Genomic DNA, 24,394 nt, shown 5'->3' on the forward strand with positions numbered 1-24,394 from the left:
ACTTTTTGTATGTCATAAGTAAAATACATATATATATATATATATATATATATATATATATATATATATATATATATAATAAATAACCCCCACTATAAGTCTATAAACTACTGAGAAATCCAAAGTTTGTTAAAAAGTTATGTTCCATATTTGTCTCATATGCTTCCTGTAGAAAAGGAGGTACATATTTTGTGTAATAACGTTGAAAGGAATTTTTTTTTTATTTAAATAAATGTTTTCAATGTAAAGTAGTGAAAGTTAATACAAACCAGTGAAAGTCTTACGGGTTTCCAGATTTTTGCTTTCTGTCCTTCTATAGAAAGTTTTTACTTCCAGTGGACAGAAATTTGTCCATGGTCATATGATGAAACGCAGGAGCCATTAGTACCAAAGAGAGTAATCAGAACTGTGTGTTATAATGAGTCATGTACCTGTATGATAACACATGACTATGAGCAAATTTATGGAAAAAATCATGAAACCATGAAAATAAGCACTGAAGGTAAACATAGAAGCTTTCTAAAAAAGGACAGCAAGCGAGATCTAACAAACTGTGTGGAATTGATATAGAAAGTATATGGGAAAGTAGAAGTGCAGACATGCTGACGCAATGAAGCATTCAAGTCGAGGCAGGAGGTTTTCGTAAGGTGAAGGAACGGAGCGGGGTTCCATGCGGCGATGCAGCGATCAGGAGACTTGTGCTAATAAAAGCCGGTCCCTCCCACCGCCGCTCTTCTAGATGCCGACAGCTGAATAAATCATGTTCTGGTGGCTGAATAAATAATCTCCCAGTGGCTGCTCGGTGAGGACTAGAGTGACTGGAGTTACCATGGGGGTCCAGCAGCTGACGGCATTTACCGGGCGGCCGTCTGCTATTGAATGTGTAGCGACGGCACCGTCTTTCAAGAGCGGACTGTTTTCGGAGCGGCTGCATCGATCCCTAAGAGCCAGCTGGGGTTCCTATCCCTCCATTGCAAGGAGGAGCCAGTCGTCTCTTTTCCAGACTAAATAAATTTAGTTGTTTTAATCTTTCCTCATAACTAAGACCCTCCATACCCCTTATCAGTTTTGTGGCTCTACGTTGAACCCTCTCCAGCTCCAGGGCATCCTTTTTATGGACCGTTGCCCAGAACTGGACAGCATATTCCAGGTGTGGCCGAACCAGTGCCTTGTATAGTGGTAATATTACATCCCTATCACGAGAGTCCATTCCACTTTTAATACATGACATGATCCTACTAGCTTTAGAGGCAGCTGATTGACATTGCATGCTGTTATTCAATTTGTGATCTACTAGTACCCCCAGGTCCTTTTCAACAAGGGACTCTCCCAGATTTACTCCCCCAAGGACATATTTTGCCTTTGGATTATTGGCCCCCAGGTGCATAACATTACATTTATCCACATTAAACCTCATTTGCCAAGTGGATGACCAAACATTCAGTTTGTCCAAGTCACCCTGCAGCCTATGAACATCCTCCATAGACTGTATTACACTACACAGTTTGGTGTCATCTGCAAAAATAGACACAGTGCTATTAATTCCTACCTCTATATCATTAATAAATATATTAAATAGTAGTGGGCCAAGCACAGAACCCTGAGGTACACCACTCATAACTGGTGACCATTCCGAGTAGGAATCATTGACCACAACTCTCTGGATACGATCCTTCAGCCAGTTTTCAATCCAATTGCAAATGATTTCTGCCAAACCAATAGCCCTAATTTTACCCATCAGGCGTCTATGAGGGACAGTGTCAAATGCCTTTGCAAAGTCCAAGAACACAATATCCACAGCTGCTCCTCCATCCAGGCAACTGCTCACCTCTTCATAGAAGCAGATAAGGTTAGTTTGACAACTTCTATTCTTAGTAAACCCATGCTGGTTATCACTTATTATTCTATTTGATGTCACATACTCCAGTATATAGTCTTTTACTAACCCTTCCAACACTTTCCCCACAATGGAAGTTAAGCTTACAGGCCTGTAATTGCCTGGCGAAGTTCTATAGCCCTTTTTATATAATGGCACCACATTTGCCTTGCGCCAGTCACTTGGCACCACACCGGACATTACGGAATCCCTGAAGATTTTAGACAGTGGTACAGCAATAACAGAACTGAGTTCTTTAAGAACTCTGGGGTGTAACCCATCTGGTCCAGGAGCTTTGTACACATTGATTTTATTGAGCTTAGATTGGATAATGCCTACATTCAGCCAGTCTACTATATTACAGGGTGCATGACCCGCACTGGCACCACCCAAGTCAGAAGTTCTCTCTTCTATTGTATAAACGGAGCTAAAAAACCTATTAAGTATCTCCGCCTTCTCTTGGTCTCCAGTCACCGATGCCCCGTTTTCAGAATAAAGGGGTCCAACCTGTTGTGACCCATTTTTTTTTGCATTGATATACCTAAAAAATTTCTTGGGATTTGTTTTGCTATCTTTAGCCACCTGTCTTTCATTTTGTATTTTGGCTGATTTGATTTCCTTTTTACAGATTTTGGTAAGTTTTTTGTAAGTATTGAAAGCCTCAGGTGACCCGTCAGATTTATATTTTTTAAATGCCCTCTTTTTCTCATTAATTGCCCTTTTAACTGTAGCTGTAAGCCACGAGGGGTGTAATCTAGCCCGTCTATACTTGTTACCTATTGGAATAAATTTAGAAGTATAAAAACCCAGGATAGATTTGAATTTCTCCCATTTAACATTAGTATCACCATGTGACAGTATCTGATCCCAGTCTATATCCTGTTTTGCAGCCCTGAATTTTTGGAAATTAGCCCTCTTAAAATTCAAAGTTTTCGATTTTCCCACCTGTTTCTTTTTTAAAGTTTAAGAGGAAAATAATTATATTATGATCGCTGTTCCCAAGGGGTTCCCGGATACTGACATTTTGGACAATCTCCGCATTGTTAGAAATCACAAGGTCCAACAATGCGTCACCTCTTGTGGGATCTTCTACAAGCTGCACCATAAAATTATCCTGAAGAATGTTCATAAAATGTCTCCCCTTCACAGATGAAGACGAGCCCTGACCCCAATTTATATTTGGAAAGTTAAAGTCTCCCATTATCACTACAGTCCCCTCCTGTGCAGCCCGCTCCATCTGTTTATATAGGTGACCCTCTATTTCCTCAGAGATGTTAGGGGGTCTATAAATTACACCAAAAATAATTTTCTCAAAGCTCTCTTGGCTTTGAATTTCAACCCACAAAGTTTCAGCCTCCTCACACTCTGAGACCACTGACTCATTCACAATCGCTTTTAAGTCTCTTCTGACATACAGACATACACCACCTCCCCTCCTATTTGCCCTGTGTTTCCGAAAGAGTGTAAAACCTTGAATATTAACACCCCAATCATGTGATGCATCAAGCCATGTCTCTGCTACACCAACAACATCTAACTGTTCCTCTAATATCAGAGCCTCAAGCTCGCCCATTTTGCCTGTGATACTTCTGGCATTTGTGAACATACAATTTAATTTTCCACAGTTATTTATCTGATTTAAAGTAATTATACTGGCACATATATCCTCACCACTGTTCTGCAACTTGTGGATCTCCTTATCCACTGCCTTAGGCCCCCATACACCGCCCACCACACCACCCACCAACATAACCTGCCCCCTCTCTGACCTGTCTACCCCTTCAGTGACTTCCTTTTCCTCCTCCCCCGGTCCTAGTTTAAATACTCCGCCACCCCTGCTAGGATCTTCTCCCCCAGCACAGCAGCCCCCCTTCCATTTAGGTGCAAGTTATCTGCGGAAAACAGGTTGCACCCCAGTGAAAAGTCAGCCCAATGCTCTAGAAACAAAAATCCCTCTGCTCTACACCAGGATCTGAGCCATGCATTTAACTCCCTGAGCTCCCGCTGTCTGCTCTGTGTAGCGCATGGCACAGGTAGAATTCTGGAGAATACTACCTTGGAGGTCCTTTCCTTAAGCTTTGAACCTAATTCTTTAAAATTATTCTTCAGGCTCCTCCACCTACCATCTATTCTGTCATTGGTACCAACATGGACCACGACAGCTGGGTCATCCCCAGCTCCTCCCAGTAATTTATCCACCCTTTCCACCACATGCCGAACCCTGGCACCAGGGAGACAGCAAACCATTCGGTTGAGGCGGTCTTGGCGACAAACTATTCTATTCGTCTTCCTTATTATAGAGTCCCCTACAACCACTAGCTGCCTTGGCTTACCTGCACTCCCATCCACCCTATTACTAGCTGGTCTGCTCCCCCGGCTGTAAGGGAGAGCAGGATCCGCTAGGGCTGCCATTTCTGACACTGACGTCCTTACATCATTGCACAATTTTGCAATTTTGCTTGGATGTTCAGAATCAGAGTTGGCCTTCCTTTTCTTTGACCCCTTCCTACCCCCTCTATTTACAGTAACCCAGCTACCCACCTGGCCCTGCTGGCTTTCCTCTCCCCCCTCCACTTCTACCCCGCTTATTGCTTGCTCAGTGAGCAGCATACTCCTCTCAAGATTGTCAATTGCTCGCAGCCGTGCAATATCTTCCTCCAGATCTCTAACACAAGCTTCTAGTAGAAAAATATGGGCACATCTGTCACAGCGGTATTCACCCTGGAACTCTTGCTCCAGCAGTGTATACATGCGGCAGAGTGTGCACTGGAGCATACCACCAATCTTGCTAGCCATATCCTAGTAACAAAACAGTGATAAGTATATAAATGAAGAGATATGTAGGTTACTTACAGTTCTGAGGACTTCTCTCTTTCAAACTCCGTTTTTTTCAACTCCACTTAAGTTCAGTAGCCACTTGAAATCACAAGCCAAAACTGAGCGAGCTCAAAAGTGAGTTGCTAGACCTTAATTTATCAGGTCCAATTTATCTGTCCAATGACTAACTGAAATAGAAATTTATGGAACTAACAATTGTACTAACCTACTAACTTACTGAACTACATATAAGAGTCTTTCATCTTTACTTATCTGCTGTAACAAAGAAGCGAAGAAGCAAAAGGTTTGTGTGCATTGTTGGGCTAATACTAATCCTAAAAATTAAACAATAAAAAACAAAAAATTAAATAAAAACAAAAAGGGAATAAATAGAGGAGAAGGGAAAAAGAGAAAGGAAAAGAAAAAGGAAAGGAAAGAAAAGAGAAGAAAAGAAAAGAAAGCGATAAGAAGAAAGATAAATAAATAAGGAAAGAAAGGGATTTTTTTGTGGTAATGGGACCCAAACACAAACTAGAAAAATCTAAGTTGCCCCCATTTTTTCTCCCCGAACCAACATGTTACGCTTGGATATGGAAGGAATAAAGAAAAATACACAGCAACAACAAGGCCAAATGTTTGAGTCAAGAACGCTGCAAGAAGACTCCAAAGAGGCCCTTAGTGATGAAAGTCTAGTAATGAATATGTCAACTGTAGCCCACTCCCTAAGGACTCAATCTGATTGGATGAGAGAGGAGGTTTTGGAAAGTATTTGTAAATAAACGCCAAACCGAATTCAGGTCCCTATCGCAAGAAATCAAAAAAGATATATCTCAGCTGGGGGATCGCACAGCTCATTTGGAAGAATCGGTCACAGAAATAACCAATACTTGTAATTCCTTGATGGGAACAGCTTCAGCTATGAAAGAGATTATACAGTATCAAGAAAAAAAAATTATGGAACTAGAGGACCGTTCACGACGAAACAATATAAGAATTCATGGCATCCCAGAGTCAGTCATGGAAGCTGATTAATTGAACTTTATTTGGGATTTCATGTCCTCCACCTTGACAGACGCCATTGATTCAGATCTTATGATAGATAGAGCCCAAGAGTAAAAAAAATCAGCTGCACCACACTCATCCCCTAGAGATGTAATTGTCAAGATACACTAGCAGTGCCGTCAAAAGGAAAAGCGTCCGGAAAGATTTAACGAACTGATGGTGTTTAACGACATCTCACCGGCGACCCTGAATAAAACAAGAGATTTCAAGGCAGTAACTATAATACAAGAAAAAAATTATTCGTTACTCATGGGGTTTCCCTCTACAGTTTATGTTTGTTAAGGATGATCAAAAGTACATTTGCCCTACAACTAGATTGGCGGAAGATCTACTGATAAAATGGGGATGGATGCAGGAATCCCAGCGCATACTAAGTAATGAGCTATACATCCCCAGAAACTAAAAAAGGATTGGTGTTCGCCTCAGAACCCCACTTTAAAGAAAGTAAACTAACAGGGTTGTAAGAAAGGGGCCTAATCTTTAACTTACAGGCATAAGAAAAACTATTGATACCCGTAACATTTTGAGTCAAGTGGGCATTATAATCATGATCGGGTACCATCCTTTTTCAGGCTGCCTCCATGCTCTGCTAGTCTCGATAAAATCAACTTACCTTCACCATCCTTCAAAGCGTAACTGGAGCTCGATGCAAGTCCGTAGAGTTTTTCTACAGATTTTTCTCTGCCTTGCTAGCTACACTTCTGCTGGCCAGGAGAACTACTGGCCAAAATGGTGAAAGTCATTTCTAATATTGATTGTATAATTAATTCTTCAGGGAGAGTATGTTTATTGTGTTCCTCTAACATGATTTTTTTATGTTTTTTTTTTTTGCTGGTTAAAATGTCTGCACAGTTCTATATACAGTAGATGATAAGAGATTGACAGTTAACACCTATGTTTATAAATAACAATGGTATATTTAGATATTAAGATTGGAAGTGTAACGAGAAACACAACTTTTAGAAAAAGAACAGCATAGATTCCAAGATACCGTATTTTCTGCCCTATAGGGCGCACCGGACTATAAGGCGCATTAGTCCGATGCGCCTTATATATGTAATAATTACATATATAAGGCGCATCGGACTATAAGGCGCGGGGTCCGGCGGCCGGGGGCGTGGCGGAGGTCCGGGGGCGTGGCGGAGACCCGACGTGACGCGGCGACGGGACGCGGCGACGAGACGCGACGCCGAGACGCGACGGGGAACGCGGTGAAGGTGAGCGGAGAAGGTGAGGGGGAGGTGGAGGAGGGCAGCGGACCATACTTACATAGGTCCCCGCTACCGGAGACAGCAGATCTCCCGCTTGAGATCTCCGGTAGCGGGGACCTATGTAAGTATGGTCCGCTGCCCTGTGCCCAGCGCCATACATAGGGCGCACCGGACTATAAGGCGCACTTTGGATTTCCACGGAAATCCAATGCTTTTAAGTGCGCCTTATAGTCCGGAAAATACGGTAATCTGAATCTATGAATCTACAGTATGCTGAACTCTATGCTAAAATAATTCACTTCAGATAAAGATAAAAAAGGCAGGTGTGTTGATTGCAATAAAAAAAATCCAATTGCAGAGGTGAACAATCCAATTGCAGGTGAAGTGTGAGCAAGACATGATGAGGCATGTCTTGATTCACTGTCTTATCTATAACCAAACATACACTATTGTAAATATCTATGCCCCAAATCAAGGACAAAAAAGATTTATTAAAGATATTCTTAGTAAAGTTACTACTTCTTATAACAGTAATATTATTGTCGGTGGAGATTTCAATGCAATTATTAATGTACGTTTGGACTCCACTTGCACTAGTTCTGGAGTGAACTTTTTTTGGTGAAACTATAAAAGAAGTAGATCTGTATGATATGTAGAGATATGAAAATAAAGAGAAAAGAGATTATACGTTCTTCTCCAACCCACATTCAAGTTACTCTAGGATTGATTTTTTCCTAGTTAGTAAATCCTTAATAGATTAGACAGTGAAGACCGACATTTTCCCAGTGACATTTTCAGATCATTCTCCTATACAAATTAGAATATCAGTAGAAGGAACGACAGTGCTGGGTATGACATGGAGGCGAAATTAAACGAGGACGGTTCAATAAGTACCCTTGTTTGACGACAGAGGGTGTTCCTGAGGGAAGTTGGTGTTATCATTGTGTGCTTACAGACTGATTGATTGGTTAGTTTAGCAGAGCGACCAGGATACCCGGCAGACATGGTGTTGAGATGTGGGGTCTTCTGGCCGTTAAAAAAACTAAAATTCATCAGGCACAGCACAAAATCCTGTTGTGTGCTGTCAGTGTAGGTTAGAAACGAGTCATAGCAATAGCATAGCATTGTTTTGTTAAAAAAACAAAAACACAAAAAAAAACTAAAAAATTGACAGTTTACACTTTAATTTGAAAATGTTGAACCCGAGGGCTAGGGGTAGAGGACAAGGGTGTGGGCGTGGGCATCCAACTACTGCAGGGGTCAGAGGCCGTGGTTGTGGGCGGGTTGAGACACCACCTGCTGATGAGGGAGCAGGGGGACACCGCAGAGCTACACTGCCTAGGTTCATGTCTCAATTTACTGGGACTTGTTGAGGCCAGAACAGTGCGAACAGTTAATGTCATGGATTGCGGACAATGCTTCTAGCCATTTGTCCACCAGTCAGTCTTCCACGCAGTCCACCCATGTCACCGAAATCAGCACTCCTCCAGCTCCTCAGCCTCCTTACCCCCAGTCTGCCCCCTCCCAGGAAAATTTGGCATTTTGAACCGGCATACTCTGAGGAACTGTTTTCTGGACCCTTCCCAGAGTCACAAACCACTTGTCCGGTTGCTGCTGAGCTCTTTTCCGAAGCCCAGGTTTTCCACCGGTCGCAGTCTGTGGGTGATGATGACATTGTTGACATAGTGGAAGAAGTGTGTAAAGAGGTGTCGGACGATGAGGAGACACGGTTGTCAGACAGTGGTGAAGTTGTTGTCAGGGCAGGAAGTCCGAGGGGGGAGCAGACTGAGGGATCGGAGGATGATGAGGTGACAGACCCAAGCTGGGTTGATAGGCCGGGTGAACACAGTGCTTCTGAGACGGAGGCGAGTCCTATAGCAGAACAGGTTGGAAGAGGCAGTGGTGGGGCCGGACGGAGAGGCAGGGCCAGAGCTGGTGCATCAGCGCCAAATGTTTCCCGTAGTCAAGCTCCCGTGGCGAGGGCTAGATTTTCAGAAGTCTGGAGGTTCTTTAAAGAAACACCGGATGACCGATGGACTGTGGTGTGCAACCTGTGCCAAACCAGGATCAGCAGGGGTTCCACCACTACTAGCTTAACTACCACCAGTATGCGCAGGCATATGAATGCTAAACACCCCACTCAATGGCACCAAGGCCCAAACACCTCCCGTGCGAAAACCCCATCTTCGCCTCCACGATCCTCCACAGCATCCACCAGCGTTCAGCTCTCCATACCCCAGACGCTGGAGCGCAAAAGGAAGTATAGTGCAACCCACCCACACACCCAAGCCCTCAACGTCCACATCTCCAAACTGCTTAGCCTGGATATGCTGCCCTATAGGCTGGTAGAGACCGAGGCCTTTCGAAACCTCATGGCGGCGGCCGCCCCTCGGTATTCTGTCCCCAGCCGCCACTACTTTTCCCGATGTGCCGTCCCAGCCCTGCACAAGCACGTGTCAGAGAACATCATCCGAACGCAGTTTCTGACAAGGTCCACCTGACCACGAACACGTGGACGAGTGCTGCCGGGCAGGGCCGCTATATATCGCTGACGGCACAATGGGTTAACTTGGTGGAGGCTGGGACCGAGTCTGACCCTGGGGCTGGTCATATACTGCCGACGCCGAGGATTGCGGGGCCTACCTCGGTCCAGGTCTCAAAGGCCTACTATGCCTCCTCCTCCTCCCACCCCTCCTCCTCCTCCAAATTACCATCCGTGGGCATGGCGCCATCAGTCGGTAGCTCTAGGCACAGCAGCAGTGCCATCGCTAAGCGACAGCAGGCGGTGCTCAAACTGCTGAGCCTAGGCGATAAAAGGCACACAGCCCAAGAGCTATTACAGGGTATCACGGCGCAGACTGATCTGTGGCTGGCACCGCTGAACCTAAAGCCAGTCATGGTTGTGTGTGAAAACGGCCGTAACCTGGTGGCCGCTCTGCAACTCGGCAGACTGACACATGTGCCATGCCTGGCCCATGTGTTAAATATCATAGTTCAGCGTTTCCTCAAGACATACCCCAATCTGTCTGATTTGCTCACGCATTTCAGGAAGTCCAGCACAGATGCTGGCACTCTCAGGGCAGCGCAGCGCCGCCTCCAACTGCCCGCTCACCGACTGTTGTGCGATGTGCCCACGAGGTGGAATTCAACATTAACCATGTTATCAAGAGTTTACCAGCAGCGCAGAGCGATTGTAAACTGCCAGATGTCAACTTCCACCAGAACTGGTAGTCAGGTCAGTCAGCTTCCTCAAGTCTACAATGAGGAGTGGACGTGGATGTCTGATATCTGTCAGGTGCTGAGTAACTTTGAGGAGTCAACACAGATGGTCAGTGGCGATGCCGCCATCATCAGCCTCACCATCCCGCTGCTTGGCCTGTTGAAAAACTCTCTGGTCAGCATGAAGTCGAAAGCTTTACGCTCGTCACAAGAGACGGGGGAAGAAGATTCCCTTGTTGATAGCCAAAGCACCCTTAGGTCTGTTTCTCAGCGCATATCGGAGGAGGTGGAGGAAGATGAGGAGGAAGAGGAGGAGAATGTTGGCGAGACAGAAGAGGGGACCATTGTTCAGTCCTTCACTGTTCAGCGTGTATGGGCAGAAGAAGAGGAGTTGGAGGAGGAGGAAATGGAGAGTCAGGCCAGTGAGGGGAGTGAATTCTTGCGCGTTGGGACTCTGGCGCATATGGCAGATTTCATGCTAGGCTGCCTATCCCGTGACCCTAGAATTTATTCCAGCACTGATTACTGGGTATTCACTCTACTGGACCCACAGTAGAAGCAAAATCTTTCCACTCTCATCCCTGGAGAGGAAAGGAGTGTGAGAATGCATGAATACCAGCAGGCCCTAGTGCACAAGCTGAATGATCTTTACAGAAAGATGGTGAGGGAGAACGTAGCTGACCATACCATCGTCCTAAATGATCACACAGCTCCCTACAACTACTGGGTTTCAAAGCTGGACATGTGGCACGAACTGGCGCTGTACGCCTTGGAGGTTCTTGCCTGCCCTGCCGCTAGCGTGTTGTCCGAGCGGGTTTTCAGTGCAGCTGGTGGCATCATCACCGATAAGCGTACACTCTTGTCGACTGACAGCGCTGAGAGGCTGACGCTTATCAAGATGAATAAAGCCTGGATTTTTCCGGATTTTCATTCTCCACCAGGTGAAAGAAGCTCAACCTGAATAATGTATGCACTCCTCCTCCTCATTGTCCTCCTTCTCCTCCTCTTTGTATACTAAAGCAGAGGAAACTGGCTATTTTTTGCCAGGGCCAACTGGCTCTAGCTATAGTACTCTATGTATTTAATTTTTCTGGAGGGCCACCTACCCGGTCCTCTGTTTTAAACAATTTTTGGGAGTGCCACATACAGGCACTCAATCTATTTAATTTTTCTGGAGGACCACCTACCTGCTCCTCTGGTTTGAAAACTTTTTTGGACTGCCACATACAGGCACTATCCAAATTAAATTGTCTCCATAGCAGCCTCCACATGTCGTCTTTTTATCTGCCTTCACATGTTGTCTCCATTGCTACCTCCACATGTCGTCGCCATAGCTGCCTCCAAAAGTCGTCCATATAGCTGCCTCCATACATGGTCTCCTTATCAAACGAACTGTGTCAGGCAGAATTTTGGGTTGTTTTCATGGCTTCCACATCAAACTTGTTAACTTTGTCGCCACCCTGCTGTGTAATCCACAAAATATACTGGCAAACTTTTATCATTTACTGATATTATTTCAGCGCTTCTTGCGCATCTGTTTACATTCCCCTCACCCGCCATATCCCAAACTTATAAGAACACTACTACACTTGATCTTATACAAAAGGTTCTTAGAAGTGCTGTTTGGGGAGTAGCCGAGAGACAGGGGCTTGGATAGGCGAAAGCTCGCCTGGCAGCGGAGCGCCAGCTCCATTCCAAGATCCAACTAACATAGTTTTAACTGCAACACCTTTAATCTACTACTAGTTCACTGCCTCCATACATCGTCCCCTTATCAAACGAGCTGTGTCAGGCAGAATTTTCAGGTGTTTCACCAGATACATAGTGGAACTCGGCCCATCTGTCGCCGCCATGCTGGAGACCTGAAATTGCAATCATAGCAGAGCAATATGAATGCCCCATACTGTCGCTCTTAATCATGGAAGTCGTCTCCATGGCTGCCTCCACATGTCGTCCCCTTATCAAAAGAGCTGTGTCAGGCTCATTTTTCGGGTGTTTCACCAGATACGTTATGGAACTTGGTCACTATGTCGCCACCATGCTGTGTTATCGACTAAATATACCGTCAACCTTTTGTTCACATAGGAAATCATTTCAGCGCTTCTTGCTCACCTCCTTTGGTTCCTCTCTGCCACCCATTGGTTTGAAGCCTGAGTCCATTTAGGGTATGTCGCCATGCCACTCTCTAGCCTGCCGCTGCTGCCGCTGCCTCTGCATGCCGTCCCCTATAGTGTCAGGGTCAATTATTGCATGTTTTAGATGCTATCTAGCCTCATTCGGTCACTCTGTCATGGCCATGCTGTTGCCCATAATTTTGGCATAATGGTACGATTAAGCAGCCTCAGAGGCATCCATGCATGCTGCCCCTGCTGTTTCCTGTCCATTTCCGTGGTGTTTCCATCCTTTTCTGAGGTTCCCAGGTGTTTGGCCAAGCTTCCCTGTGCAGAGCCTTGGTCCCCTTGAAAAATGCTCGAGTCTCCCATTGACTTCAATGGGGCTCGTTATTCGAGACGAGCACTCGAGCATCGGGAAAAGTTTGTCTCGAATAACGAGTACCCGAGCATTTTAGTGCTCGCTCATCTCTAGTTATAAGCTTCCTAACATCCAAAAAAGGGATCACAGTGATAATCGATAAAATGTCCAAATATTTACACAAATACAATAAATAAATAAATAATAAAATACACAACTTATATATATGACCTATTTACAATGGTACCTTTATATACAAAATATAAAATATAATTTTATAAATTTTATCGATTATCCTTTGTGTAAATTTTTGTCCCTGTATTTATTTATTTTTTTATTTAACCATTGTAAATAGGTCATATATATAAGTTGTGTATTTTATTATTTATTTATTGTATTTGTGTAAATATTTTGAAATTTTATCGATTATCACTGCGATCCATTAATTGGTCTGCCCGGTCTCCATAACCGGTGATCATACCGCGTCAAAACCACCTCTTTAAAAAGCCGCATGTATGTCAACAGATTTACTTATCCGCTCCGGGTCCGAAACGCGTTTTGCTTTTATTGTTTTATATACCAAATAAATCTTTTCACGTAAGGAGAGTGTCATCTTCACTTTTCAAGAAACTCCAGGAAAAGTGCATCTGTCTACTATTTTTGGTTGGTGTCCACACCGAAGAATACACTCCCTAGAGGCAGCGCTACGACGTATATTCTTCCATGCCTATATATGAGTTGTGCCATCAGCACAACTCAACAAGGTGAGCATAATAGCCCACATTCCTTATATCTGAATAATTGAAAAAAGGTAATCTGCACATTGAGCGCCCCTTGGCTCTCTCTCGTCCTTCTTCTCTCCTTTTTAACATCCAAAAAAAGGAAAGGATGGCAAGTTAAAGCAGACATGGGAAGTTGGTATGTATGGTAAAGTACATTAGTTATCAAGTTGTTTTTGTGATATGACTAGCTTTCCAAAATGCTGAAAATTTAGATTTTGTAAAACAATTTTTTTCAACATTTTTGCAAAATTTTCATTTTTTTCATAAATAAATACTAAACATATTGGGGCAGATTTATCAAGTGTCTGAAAGTAAGAATATTTCCAGTTGCCCATGGCAACCAATCACAGCTCAGCTTTCATTTTACCAGTGCTCATGAATATTTTAAAGGGGAGCTGTGATTGGTTGCCATGGGCGACTGGAAATATTCTGACTTTCAGACACTTGATAAATCTGCCCCATTGCCTAAATTTCTCAGCTAACATGAAGTGCATCGCGTCACAAAACAGTCTCAAAATAATCTGGATATGCTAAAGGGTCCCAAAGTTATTGTATGATAACAGTTGCAGTGTGCACAAAGTCTACAAACTACAGGAAAGATAAGATCTGTGTAGCAGTGGAAGGAGGCGTGTAGCCAGGGTCGGACTGGGGTGCCAAGGGCCCACCAGTGAAATTATTTCTGGGGGCCCACCAGCTGCTTCATGGATACGTGCGAGCTACCCCCTTGTATATTTTCATTGCGTTTCTGAACGTGCTGGAAATTCAAGGTGTGAATGCAGCCTGTGGCAATGTTCTCACATTGCGTTTTTTGTTGCATATTCAACGCTTTGGAAAGACGATCTGTTCATCTTCCATTTGAATGCATGTCTTTTTGCCATTCAGCAGACAAACTTTAAGTTTCTGCAACAAAAAAAACGTAATGTGTGAACGCAGCCTCAGGCTTTCTGCACACTACACTTTTACAGTTCTTGGTATGCAAACAATGGTCCCATGGGTATAATAATAGCCTGAACTGCAAACATGGTAAGGACCTGCTCTGTTATTTGCAGCTCAGGCATAATCACAGCCATGTGCAGGAGCCCATAGAAGTGAATGAGGACGTGTACAACAATCCTGCAGAAAACAAGCCTCACGCCATGGTCACACATACTGCTAGGCGCCCGTTCATAACACGATGCTAGCGCAGAGGGGGCGGTCCTCAGCCCGAACGCACATGCGTTTTACAGAGAAACGCATGCGATCGGCTTATCAATCGCATGCATTTCCCTGGAACAGCACATGCGATTGGGCCTAGGACCTCCCCCTGTGCGCTAGTGTCGCGTTATGAACGGACGCCTAGCAGTATGTGTGACCACGGCCTCAGGCCCCATGCACACTTTTTGTTTTTTGATGAGTTTTAACTGCATTGGAAACCGCAAAAGGGAAGGGCTTTGTCAGAACACATATGTCTTTATACGGAAACACTTTTGTTCTGGAATGAGCCCCTCCCTGTTTTATTTTTAATTAAAACAGATCAAGAACTGCAATGTGTGAATGGGGCCTGAGGCTTGTTATCTGCCCGTGGATAGGGCCTAACTTGTCTTCGTGGGAAAACCCCTTTAAGACATTTTTTTTTTATACCAAAGATTTTCATTTTTTATATAAAAACTGAATAAAAAGCTTTATGAATTTGGTGTCCTCGTGATCACACTTACCCAAGGAATTAAGGGGAAGTATGATTTGGGGCGCACAGTGAAAGCCGTACATACGTAGCCCACAAGAAAATGGCAGAAGTACGGTTTTTAGGCAATTTTACATCATTGGGAATTTTTTCCCGCTTTCCAGTACATGGCATAGAATATTAAATACCATCACTAGGAAGTACAATGTGTTATGCAGAAAACGAGCCTCATACAGCTCTGTACATGGAAATAACACAGTTATGGATTTATAAAGACGGGGAGGTAAAAATGGAAAATCAAAGATAAAATGGTCTGGCCTTTAACCCTTTAAGGGTTAATATGCCGTGCAATGCACTAGGATGCTGGAGAAAAATTCCAAATGTGGTAAAAATGACAAAAAAGTTGCATTATTTTTATTACAGGCTCGGTTTTACAACTTTCACACACCTCTTACTTTTTGAAACTTTGATGTACGGAGCTGGAGAAGCTGACGTTATCAGTGATATCAGTTTGTGAAGTGAAGAAGCTTTTCATCACTTTTTATTCAATTCTTTGTGTGCATTGAAATGGTGATGAATCTGCATTTTGGACACCATGACGGGTGGGGGGGTAATACTGAGGTCACACGTAACGCGGGGTATACTGGTAATACTGAGGCTGCGGTCACACGTAACGCGGGGTATACTGGTAACACTGAGGCTGCGGTCACACGTAACGTGGGGTATGCTGGTAATACTGAGGCTGCAGTCACAAGTAACACGGGGTATGCTGGTAATACTGAGGCTGTGGTCACACGTAACATGGGGTATGCTGGTAATACTGAGGCTGCGGTCACACATAATGCAAGGTATGATGGTAATACTGAGGCTGCGGTCACACGTAACGCAGGGTATGCTGGTAATACTGAGGCTGCGGTCACACGTAACACAGAGTATACTGGTAATACTGAGGCTGCAGTCACACATAACGCAAGGTATACTGGTAACACTGAGGCTGCGGTCACACATAACGCAAGGTATGCTGGTAATACTGAGGCTGCGGTCACATGTAATGCAGGGTATGCTGGTAATACTGAGGCTGCGGTCACACATAGTTTCATAGTTTATACGGTTGAAAAAAGACACTTGTCCATCAAGTTCAACCAAGGAAGGGAAGGGATTGGATGAGGAAGGGATTTAGGGGAAACAATTCTATATAACATAACCATCAATGTTATTTAGGTTTAAAAAGGCATCTGGACCCTTCTTGAAGCTCTCTGCTGTCCCTGCTGTGACCAGCGCCTGAGGCAGGCTATTCCACAGATTGACCGTTCTCATAGTAAAAAAGCCCTGTCGTCCCCGGTGATTAAACCTTGATTTCTCCAAACGGAGACAGTGCCCCCTCGTCTTTTGATTTGATTTAATCTGAATGCGACATTACGCAAGGTATGCTGGTAATACTGAGGCTGCAGTCACACATAACGCAAGGTATACTGGTAACACTGAGGCTGCGGTCACACATAACGCAAGGTATGCTGGTAATACTGAGGCTGCGGTCACATGTTACGCGGGGTATGCTGGTAATACTGAGGCTGCAGTCACACATAACGCAAGGTATACTGGTAACACTGAGGCTGCGGTCACACATAACGCAAGGTATGCTGGTAATACTGAGGCTGCGGTCACACGTAACGCGGGGTATGCTGGTAATACTGAGGCTGCAGTCACACATAATGCAAGGTATGCTGGTAATACTGAGGCTGCGGTCACACATAACGCAAGGTATGCTGGTAATACTGAGGCTGCGGTCACACGTAACACGGAGTATACTGGTAATACTGAGGCTGCAGTCACACATAACGCAAAGTATGCTGGTAATACTGAGGCTGCGGTCACATGTAACGCGGGGTATGCTGGTAATACTAAGCTGTGGTCACATGTAATGCAGGGTATGCTGGTAATAATGAGGCTGCGGTCACACATAATGCGGGGTATACTGGTAATACTGAGGCTGCGGTCACATGTAACATGGGGTATGCTGGTAATACTGAGGCTGTGGTCACACGTAACGCGGGGTATGCTGGTAATACTGAGGCTGCGGTCACACATAACGCAAGGTATGCTGGTAATACTGAGGCTGCGGTTACACGTAACGCGGGGTATGCTGGTAATACTGAGGCTGCGGTTACACGTAATGCAGGGCATGCTGGTATTACTGAGGCTGCAGTCACACGTAACGCAGGGTATGCTGGTAATACTAAGCTGTGGTCACATGTAATGCAGGGTATGCTGGTAATAATGAGGCTGCGGTCACACATAATGCGGGGTATACTGGTAATACTGAGGCTGCGGTCACATGTAACATGGGGTATGCTGGTAATACTGAGGCTGTGGTCACACGTAACGCGGGGTATGCTGGTAATACTGAGGCTGCGGTCACACATAACGCAAGGTATGCTGGTAATACTGAGGCTGCGGTTACACGTAACGCGGGGTATGCTGGTAATACTGAGGCTGCGGTTACACGTAATGCAGGGCATGCTGGTATTACTGAGGCTGCAGTCACACGTAACGCAGGGTATGCTGGTAATACTGAGGCTGCGGTCACATGTAACCCGGGGTATGCTGGTAATACTGAGGCTGCGGTTATGCTGGGGTTATGCGGGGTATGCTGGTAATACTGAGGCTGCGGTTACTTGTAACGCGGGGTATGCTGGTATTACTGAGGCTGCGGTCACACGTAACGCAGGGTATGCTGGTAATACTAAGGCTGCGGTCACACGTAACGCGGGGTATGCTGGTAATACTGAGGCTGCGGTCACACGTAACGCGGGGTATGCTGGTAATACTGAGGCTGCGGTCACACGTAACGCGGGGTATGCTGGTAATACTGAGGCTGTGGTCACATGTAATGCGGGGTATGCTGGTAATACTGAGGCTGCGGTCACACGTAACACATTGATTCCTTCAGCCCTTGCATTTGGACAGTACAAGACACTGGGTGCGGGTTATCCATCGCATGTGTTTGCATAGAAGCGCATCCCACCCCCGTGCACTTTGATTCCAATTCTAAACACAGTCAGCGCGTTACGTGTGACATCACTCCTTATTCTACAGCAATACTTAATACAGTCAATCAAAGTAATACAACTTTTAGCATCTCATTCAACTGCTGGGAGTTGTAGTTCTTGAGTCCACTGTTATTCTATATGTTGGTACACATTGCAGGTGTAATGAGGTGCACTGTGTGTGTGTAAATGTGATGCACTTTTATTTTGTACCTTTTTCTTGTGCTGGAAGCCATCATGGGGTGAGCAGTAGCTCCTCATCCATCCTGAGCTCCTGCACATGAGTGCTGCCTGTGCTGTGCCAGGGGGAGGACACTCCAGCATGACCAGGAGGAAGGGGGCCCACTGTGACAACTAGGGGGCCCACGTCCTCTGGTCTGTAATTAGTGACAGCTCACTGTCTGCTCCTCCAGTGAATCAGGGGCCATGTTCTCCTGCAGTGACGCAGGGGCTGAGGTGCTCAGTGCAGTGAGGAGGAAATCTCTTACTCACTGCCCCAGCGCTGCTGTCGGAAGAGCAGAGAACCTGTCTCTCCCTCCTGCAGGACGTCACAGTCCCCCCTGCTGCCCCCCTCCTCCAGCCTCAGCTGAATGTGTCTGCTCCCAGACACAGATAAGAGATAGTGACTTATGATAAGGCCCCACCAGGGTTTTGACCGGTATCCTGGCAGGCCAGTCCGAGCCTGCGTGTAGCCTCATCTCTAATATGTCTCATCTCTCTTATTCTATGTGGATACTAGTGAGTGTTCAGAAGCTAAATGAATGTGTAGATACACTCCGTGCCCTGATAATATAAGCACTCTAAAAGATAGTTCTGCATTCAGGAGACCCCTAAATGTCCAACCATGGGGCCTATGCTTAAACAAAAGGTATAATTATGTTCTAAACGGTCAATTACTTGGTAAAACTGGAGCTGAAAAGGACTTGGGCGTATTGGTAGATGGTAAACTTAATTTTAGTGACCAGAGCCAGGCGGCTGCTGCTAAAGCAAATAAAATTATGGGATGTATCAAGAGAGTTATAGATTCTCATGATAAAGACATAGTTTTGCCCTTATACAAATCCCTGGTCAGACCACACATGGAATATTGTGTACAGTTTTGGGCACCAGTGCATAATAAGGATATAGTAGAGCTGGAACGGGTGCAGAGGAGAGCAACCAGGATTATTAGGGGAATGGGGGATTAGAATACAATGACAGATTACAAAATTTGGGATTATTCAGTTTAGAAAAAAGACGACTGAGGGGAGACCTCATTACAATGTACAAATATCTGAATGGACAGTACAAGGATCTCTCCAAAGATCTTTTTATACCTAGGCCTGTGACCAGGACAAGGGGGCATCCTCTACGCCTAGAGGAGAGGCGATTCTACCATCAACATAGACAAAGGTTCTTTACTGTAAGAGCAGTGAGACTATGGAACTCTCTGCCGCAGGAGGTTGTTATGGCCGACTCTATGTACATGTTCAAGAGAGGCCTGGATGCCTTTCTGGAGAGAAAAAATATCACGGGTTATGGGGATAAAACATTTATTTAATTCTTAAAGGTTGGACTTGATGGACTTGCGTCCTTTTCCAGCCTTATCTACTATGATACTATGAATAATAATAATAATTCTTTATTTATATAGCACACACAATGCTGCACAGAGCTTGCCAAATCGGTCCTTTTCTATTCAGCTCCTCCATTTTTTGGATATGTGCAATCTCCGTCAGGGCCGGCTCCAGGAATCAGTGGGCCCCTGGCCGACAGAGCCTCAGTGGGCCCCTTAGCAGAAACTCATGTGGCGGCACACAATTTAATGAATAAATAGTCTGCTGGTCCAAGAATTAACCTCTTAGAGCTCTACACCGTACATGTGAACATTGTAACGAATCCTAAGAAAAAATGCCAAACACTGCAATACAGTAGTATCGCATTATATGGTAGGAGCGATCAGTCCATCTAGGGTTAATTTATCTACAATTGATATATAACTAAGTAAACAGTAAAAATCATAAAAACAGGCATCACTGCGTCTCAAAATGTCTGATCAAAATATAAAAATGGTTATTCCTGACGGTGAAGTCCATAATGGAAGATAGCGCCCAATAATCCAAAACGCCACCTTTACACCATTCTACATCACATAAATTTTTAATAAAAAGTGATCCAAAAGTCGCACCGTCCTCAAAATGGTAGCAGGGTATGCTGGTAATACTGAGGCTGCAGTCACACATAACGCAAGGTATGCTGGTAATACTGAGGCTGCGGTCACACATAACGCAAGGTATGCTGGTAATACTGAGGATGCGGTCACACGTAACGCAGGGTATGCTGGTAATACTGAGGCTGCAGTCACACATAACGCAAGGTATGCTGGTAATACTGAGGCTGCGGTCACACGTAACGCGGGGTATGCTGGTAATACTGAGGATGCGGTCACACGTAACACGGAGTATACTGGTAATACTGAGGCTGCAGTCACACATAACGCAAGGTATGCTGGTAATACTGAGGCTGCGGTCACATGTAATGCAGGGTATGCTGGTAATACTGAGGCTGCGGTCACACGTAATGCAGGGTATGCTGGTAATACTGAGGCTGCCGTCACACATAATGCGGGGTATACTGGTAATACTGAGGCTGCGGTCACATGTAACATGGGGTATGCTGGTAATACTGAGGCTGTGATCACACGTAACGCGGGGTATGCTGGTAATACTGAGGCTGCGGTCACACATAACGCAAGGTATGCTGGTAATACTGAGGCTGCGGTTACACGTAACGCGGGGTATGCTGGTAATACTGAGGCTGCGGTTACACGTAACGCGGGGTATGCTGTTAATACTGAGGCTGCAGTCACACATAACGCAAGGTATGCTGGTAATACTGAGGCTGCAGTCACACATAACGCAAGGTATGCTGGTAATACTGAGGCTGCAGTCACACATAACGCAAGGTATGCTGGTAATACTGAGGCTGCGGTCACACATAACGCAAGGTATGCTGGTAATACTGAGGCTGCGGTCACACGTAACACGGAGTATACTGGTAATACTGAGGCTGCAGTCACACATAACGCAAGGTATGCTGGTAATACTGAGGCTGCGGTCACACATAATGCAAGGTATGCTGGTAATACTGAGGCTGCGGTTACACGTAACGCGGGGTTTGCTGGTAATACTGAGGCTGCGGTTACACGTAACGCAGGGTATGCTGGTATTACTGAGGCTGCAGTCACACGTAATACCACGTAATACACGTAATACACGTAACACGTAATATGCTGGTAATACTGAGGCTGCGGTCACATGTAACGCGGGGTATGCTGGTAATACTGAGGCTGCGGTTACACGTAACGCGGGGTATGCTGGTAATACTGAGGCTGCGGTTACACGTAACGCAGGGTATGCTGGTATTACTGAGGCTGCGGTCACACGTAACGCAGGGTATGCTGGTAATACTGAGGCTGCGGTCACACGTAACGCGGGGTATGCTGGTAATACTGAGACTGCGGTCACACGTAACGCGGGGTATGCTGGTAATACTGAGGCTGCGGTCACACGTAACGCGGGGTATGCTGGTAATACTGAGGCTGTGGTCACATGTAATGCGGGGTATGCTGGTAATACTGAGGCTGCGGTCACACGTAACACATTGATTCCTTCAGCCCTTGCATTTGGACAGTACAAGACACTGGGTGCGGGTTATCCATCACATGCGTTTGCATAGAAGCCCATCTCGCCCCCGTGCACTTTGATTCCAATTCTAAACACAGTCAGCGCGTTACGTGTGACATCACTCCTTATTCTACAGCAATACTTAATACAGTCAATCAAAGTAATACAACTTTCAGCATCTCATTCAACTGCTGGGAGTTGTAGTTCTTGAGTCCACTGTTATTCTATATGTTGGTACACATTGCAGGTGTAATGAGGTGCACTGTGTGTGTGTAAATGTGATGCACTTTTATTTTGTACCTTTTTCTTGTGCTGGAAGCCATCATGGGGTGAGCAGCAGCTCCTCATCCATCCTGAGCTCCTGCACATGAGTGCTGCCTGTGCTGTGCCAGGGGGAGGACACTCCAGCATGACCAGGAGGAAGGGGGCCCACTGTGACAACTAGGGGGCCCACGTCCTCTGGTCTGTAATTAGTGACAGCTAATTCCTCCAGTGAATCAGGGGCCATGTTCTCCTGCAGTGACGCAGGGGCTGAGGTGCTCAGTGCAGGGAGGAGGAAATGTCTTACTCACTGCCCCAGCGCTGCTGTGGGAAGAGCAGAGAACCTTTCTCTCCCTCCTGCAGGATGTCATAGTCCCCCCTGCTGCCCCCCTCCTCTAGCCTCAGCTGAATGTGTCTGCTCCCTGACACAGATAAGAGATAGTGACTTATGATAAGGGCCCACTGGGGTTTTGACTGGTATCCCGGCAGGCCAGTCCGAGCCTGTCTACGCCAAAGGAGAGGCGATTCTACCATCAACATAGACAAAGATTCTTTACTGTAAGAGCAGTGAGACTATGGAACTCTCTGCCGCAGGAGGTTGTTATGGCGGACTCTATGTACGTGTTCAAGAGAGGCCTGGATGCCTTTCTGGAGAGAAAAAATATCACGGGTTATGGGGATAAAACATTTATTTAATTCTTAAAGGTTGGACTTGATGGACTTGCGTCCTTTTCCAGCCTTATATACTATGATACTATGAATAATAATAATAATTCTTTATTTATATAGCACACACAATGCTGCACAGAGCTTGCCAAATCGGTCCTTTTCTATTCAGCTCCTCCATTTTTTGGATATGTGCAATCTCCGTCAGGGCCGGCTCCAGGAATCAGTGGGCCCCTGGCCGACAGAGCCTCAGTGGGCCCCTTAGCAGAAACTCATGTGGCGGCACACAATTTAATGAATAAATAGTCTGCTGGTCCAAGAATTAACCTCTTAGAGCTCTACACCGTACATGTGAACATTGTAACGAATCCTAAGAAAAAATGCCAAACACTGCAATACAGTAGTATCGCATTATATGGTAGGAGCGATCAGTCCATCTAGGGTTAATTTATCTACAATTGATATATAACTAAGTAAACAGTAAAAATCATAAAAACAGGCATCACTGCGTCTCAAAATGTCTGATCAAAATATAAAAATGGTTATTCCTGACGGTGAAGTCCATAATGGAAGATAGCGCCCAATAATCCAAAACGCCACCTTTACACCATTCTACATCACATACATTTTTAATAAAAAGTGATCCAAAAGTCGCACCGTCCTCAAAATGGTAGCAACGAAAACGTCAGCTCATCTCACAAAAAATGACACCACACACAGCTCCTACACCAGTGACGCGTAGCCATTTTCAGTGAAACGCGGTCAACGGAGAGAGTAAAGTTTAATCCTCAGGTGCAGTAACCAGGAGGCTGAGAGATTGTCAGGCACTGAGCTATCCAGCACTTCCTCCTCCTCTTCCTCCCCCGGGCCGGCCCCTCCCCGTGTGAGCTGTGCCTCGTGTCTCCAGTCAGCACAGGTATCATCCCGGGGCTCAGCAGGAGAGCTGACCCGGCCATCAACTCCACAAACTCCTCTGCAGATCCTGATAGTTGTGCTGGGGGGGAAGGTGGCAGCACAGAAAGAGGCTACATCGCTGCTGCCTTCTGTGATGTCCCAGCAGCTGCCACTTCTACACTGAGCATATCCACAGCAGGGACCACTATCATCATACAGTGAGTAAGGTCCGTGACTGTATGACAGAAGACATTTATCAGGGCTTGTGTGTCAGTTTTACATACACCAACCCCAAGAGGGGATAAAAACTACTTGACCCTAAGAATATGCTCAAGGAAATTATTGGAAACTATTGGAAATATAAATGTTGTGATTGTCTTTATCCATAAAGACAATCACAACATTTATATTTCCAATAGTCGCCCGACTAGCGACCAAAAAAGCCTTTTATAATCCACCAAGGCCAGATAAGCGATAAAATATAACTTTTATTGACTCTTGCTTAAGAACAGTGCAAACTAGTGTATTAAAAGCGCAAGTTAGCAGTGTCCAAACTCATAGTGCTATATTCATAATCATGGATATAGGGGGATGCTATCCTTTAGAGGCGTAAGGTTAGAACCAACTGGGGGGTGGATCAGTTCCCCCCTATATTACAAGTGGACATGTTAGCAAAGAGCTTGCGGATAGAGTCTGTCCCTAATTGTCCCTGTTGGTACATGAGATATTTTTTGGACTCTATTAGTCACCAGTATGTCCTAG

At 45.2% G+C, this 24,394-nt stretch overlaps 1 protein-coding gene across 3 annotated transcripts in view; it reads left to right on the forward strand.

The window, feature by feature from the left end:
• ARL13A (ARF like GTPase 13A) overlaps positions 1 to 24,394 on the forward strand; it is a 213,787-nt gene that overhangs the window by 52,527 nt on the left and 136,866 nt on the right. The window lies entirely within an intron of this gene.

Source organism: Engystomops pustulosus, chromosome 9 (genome assembly GCF_040894005.1).
Source record: "Engystomops pustulosus chromosome 9, aEngPut4.maternal, whole genome shotgun sequence".
NCBI classification, from domain to species: Eukaryota; Metazoa; Chordata; class Amphibia; order Anura; family Leptodactylidae; genus Engystomops; species Engystomops pustulosus.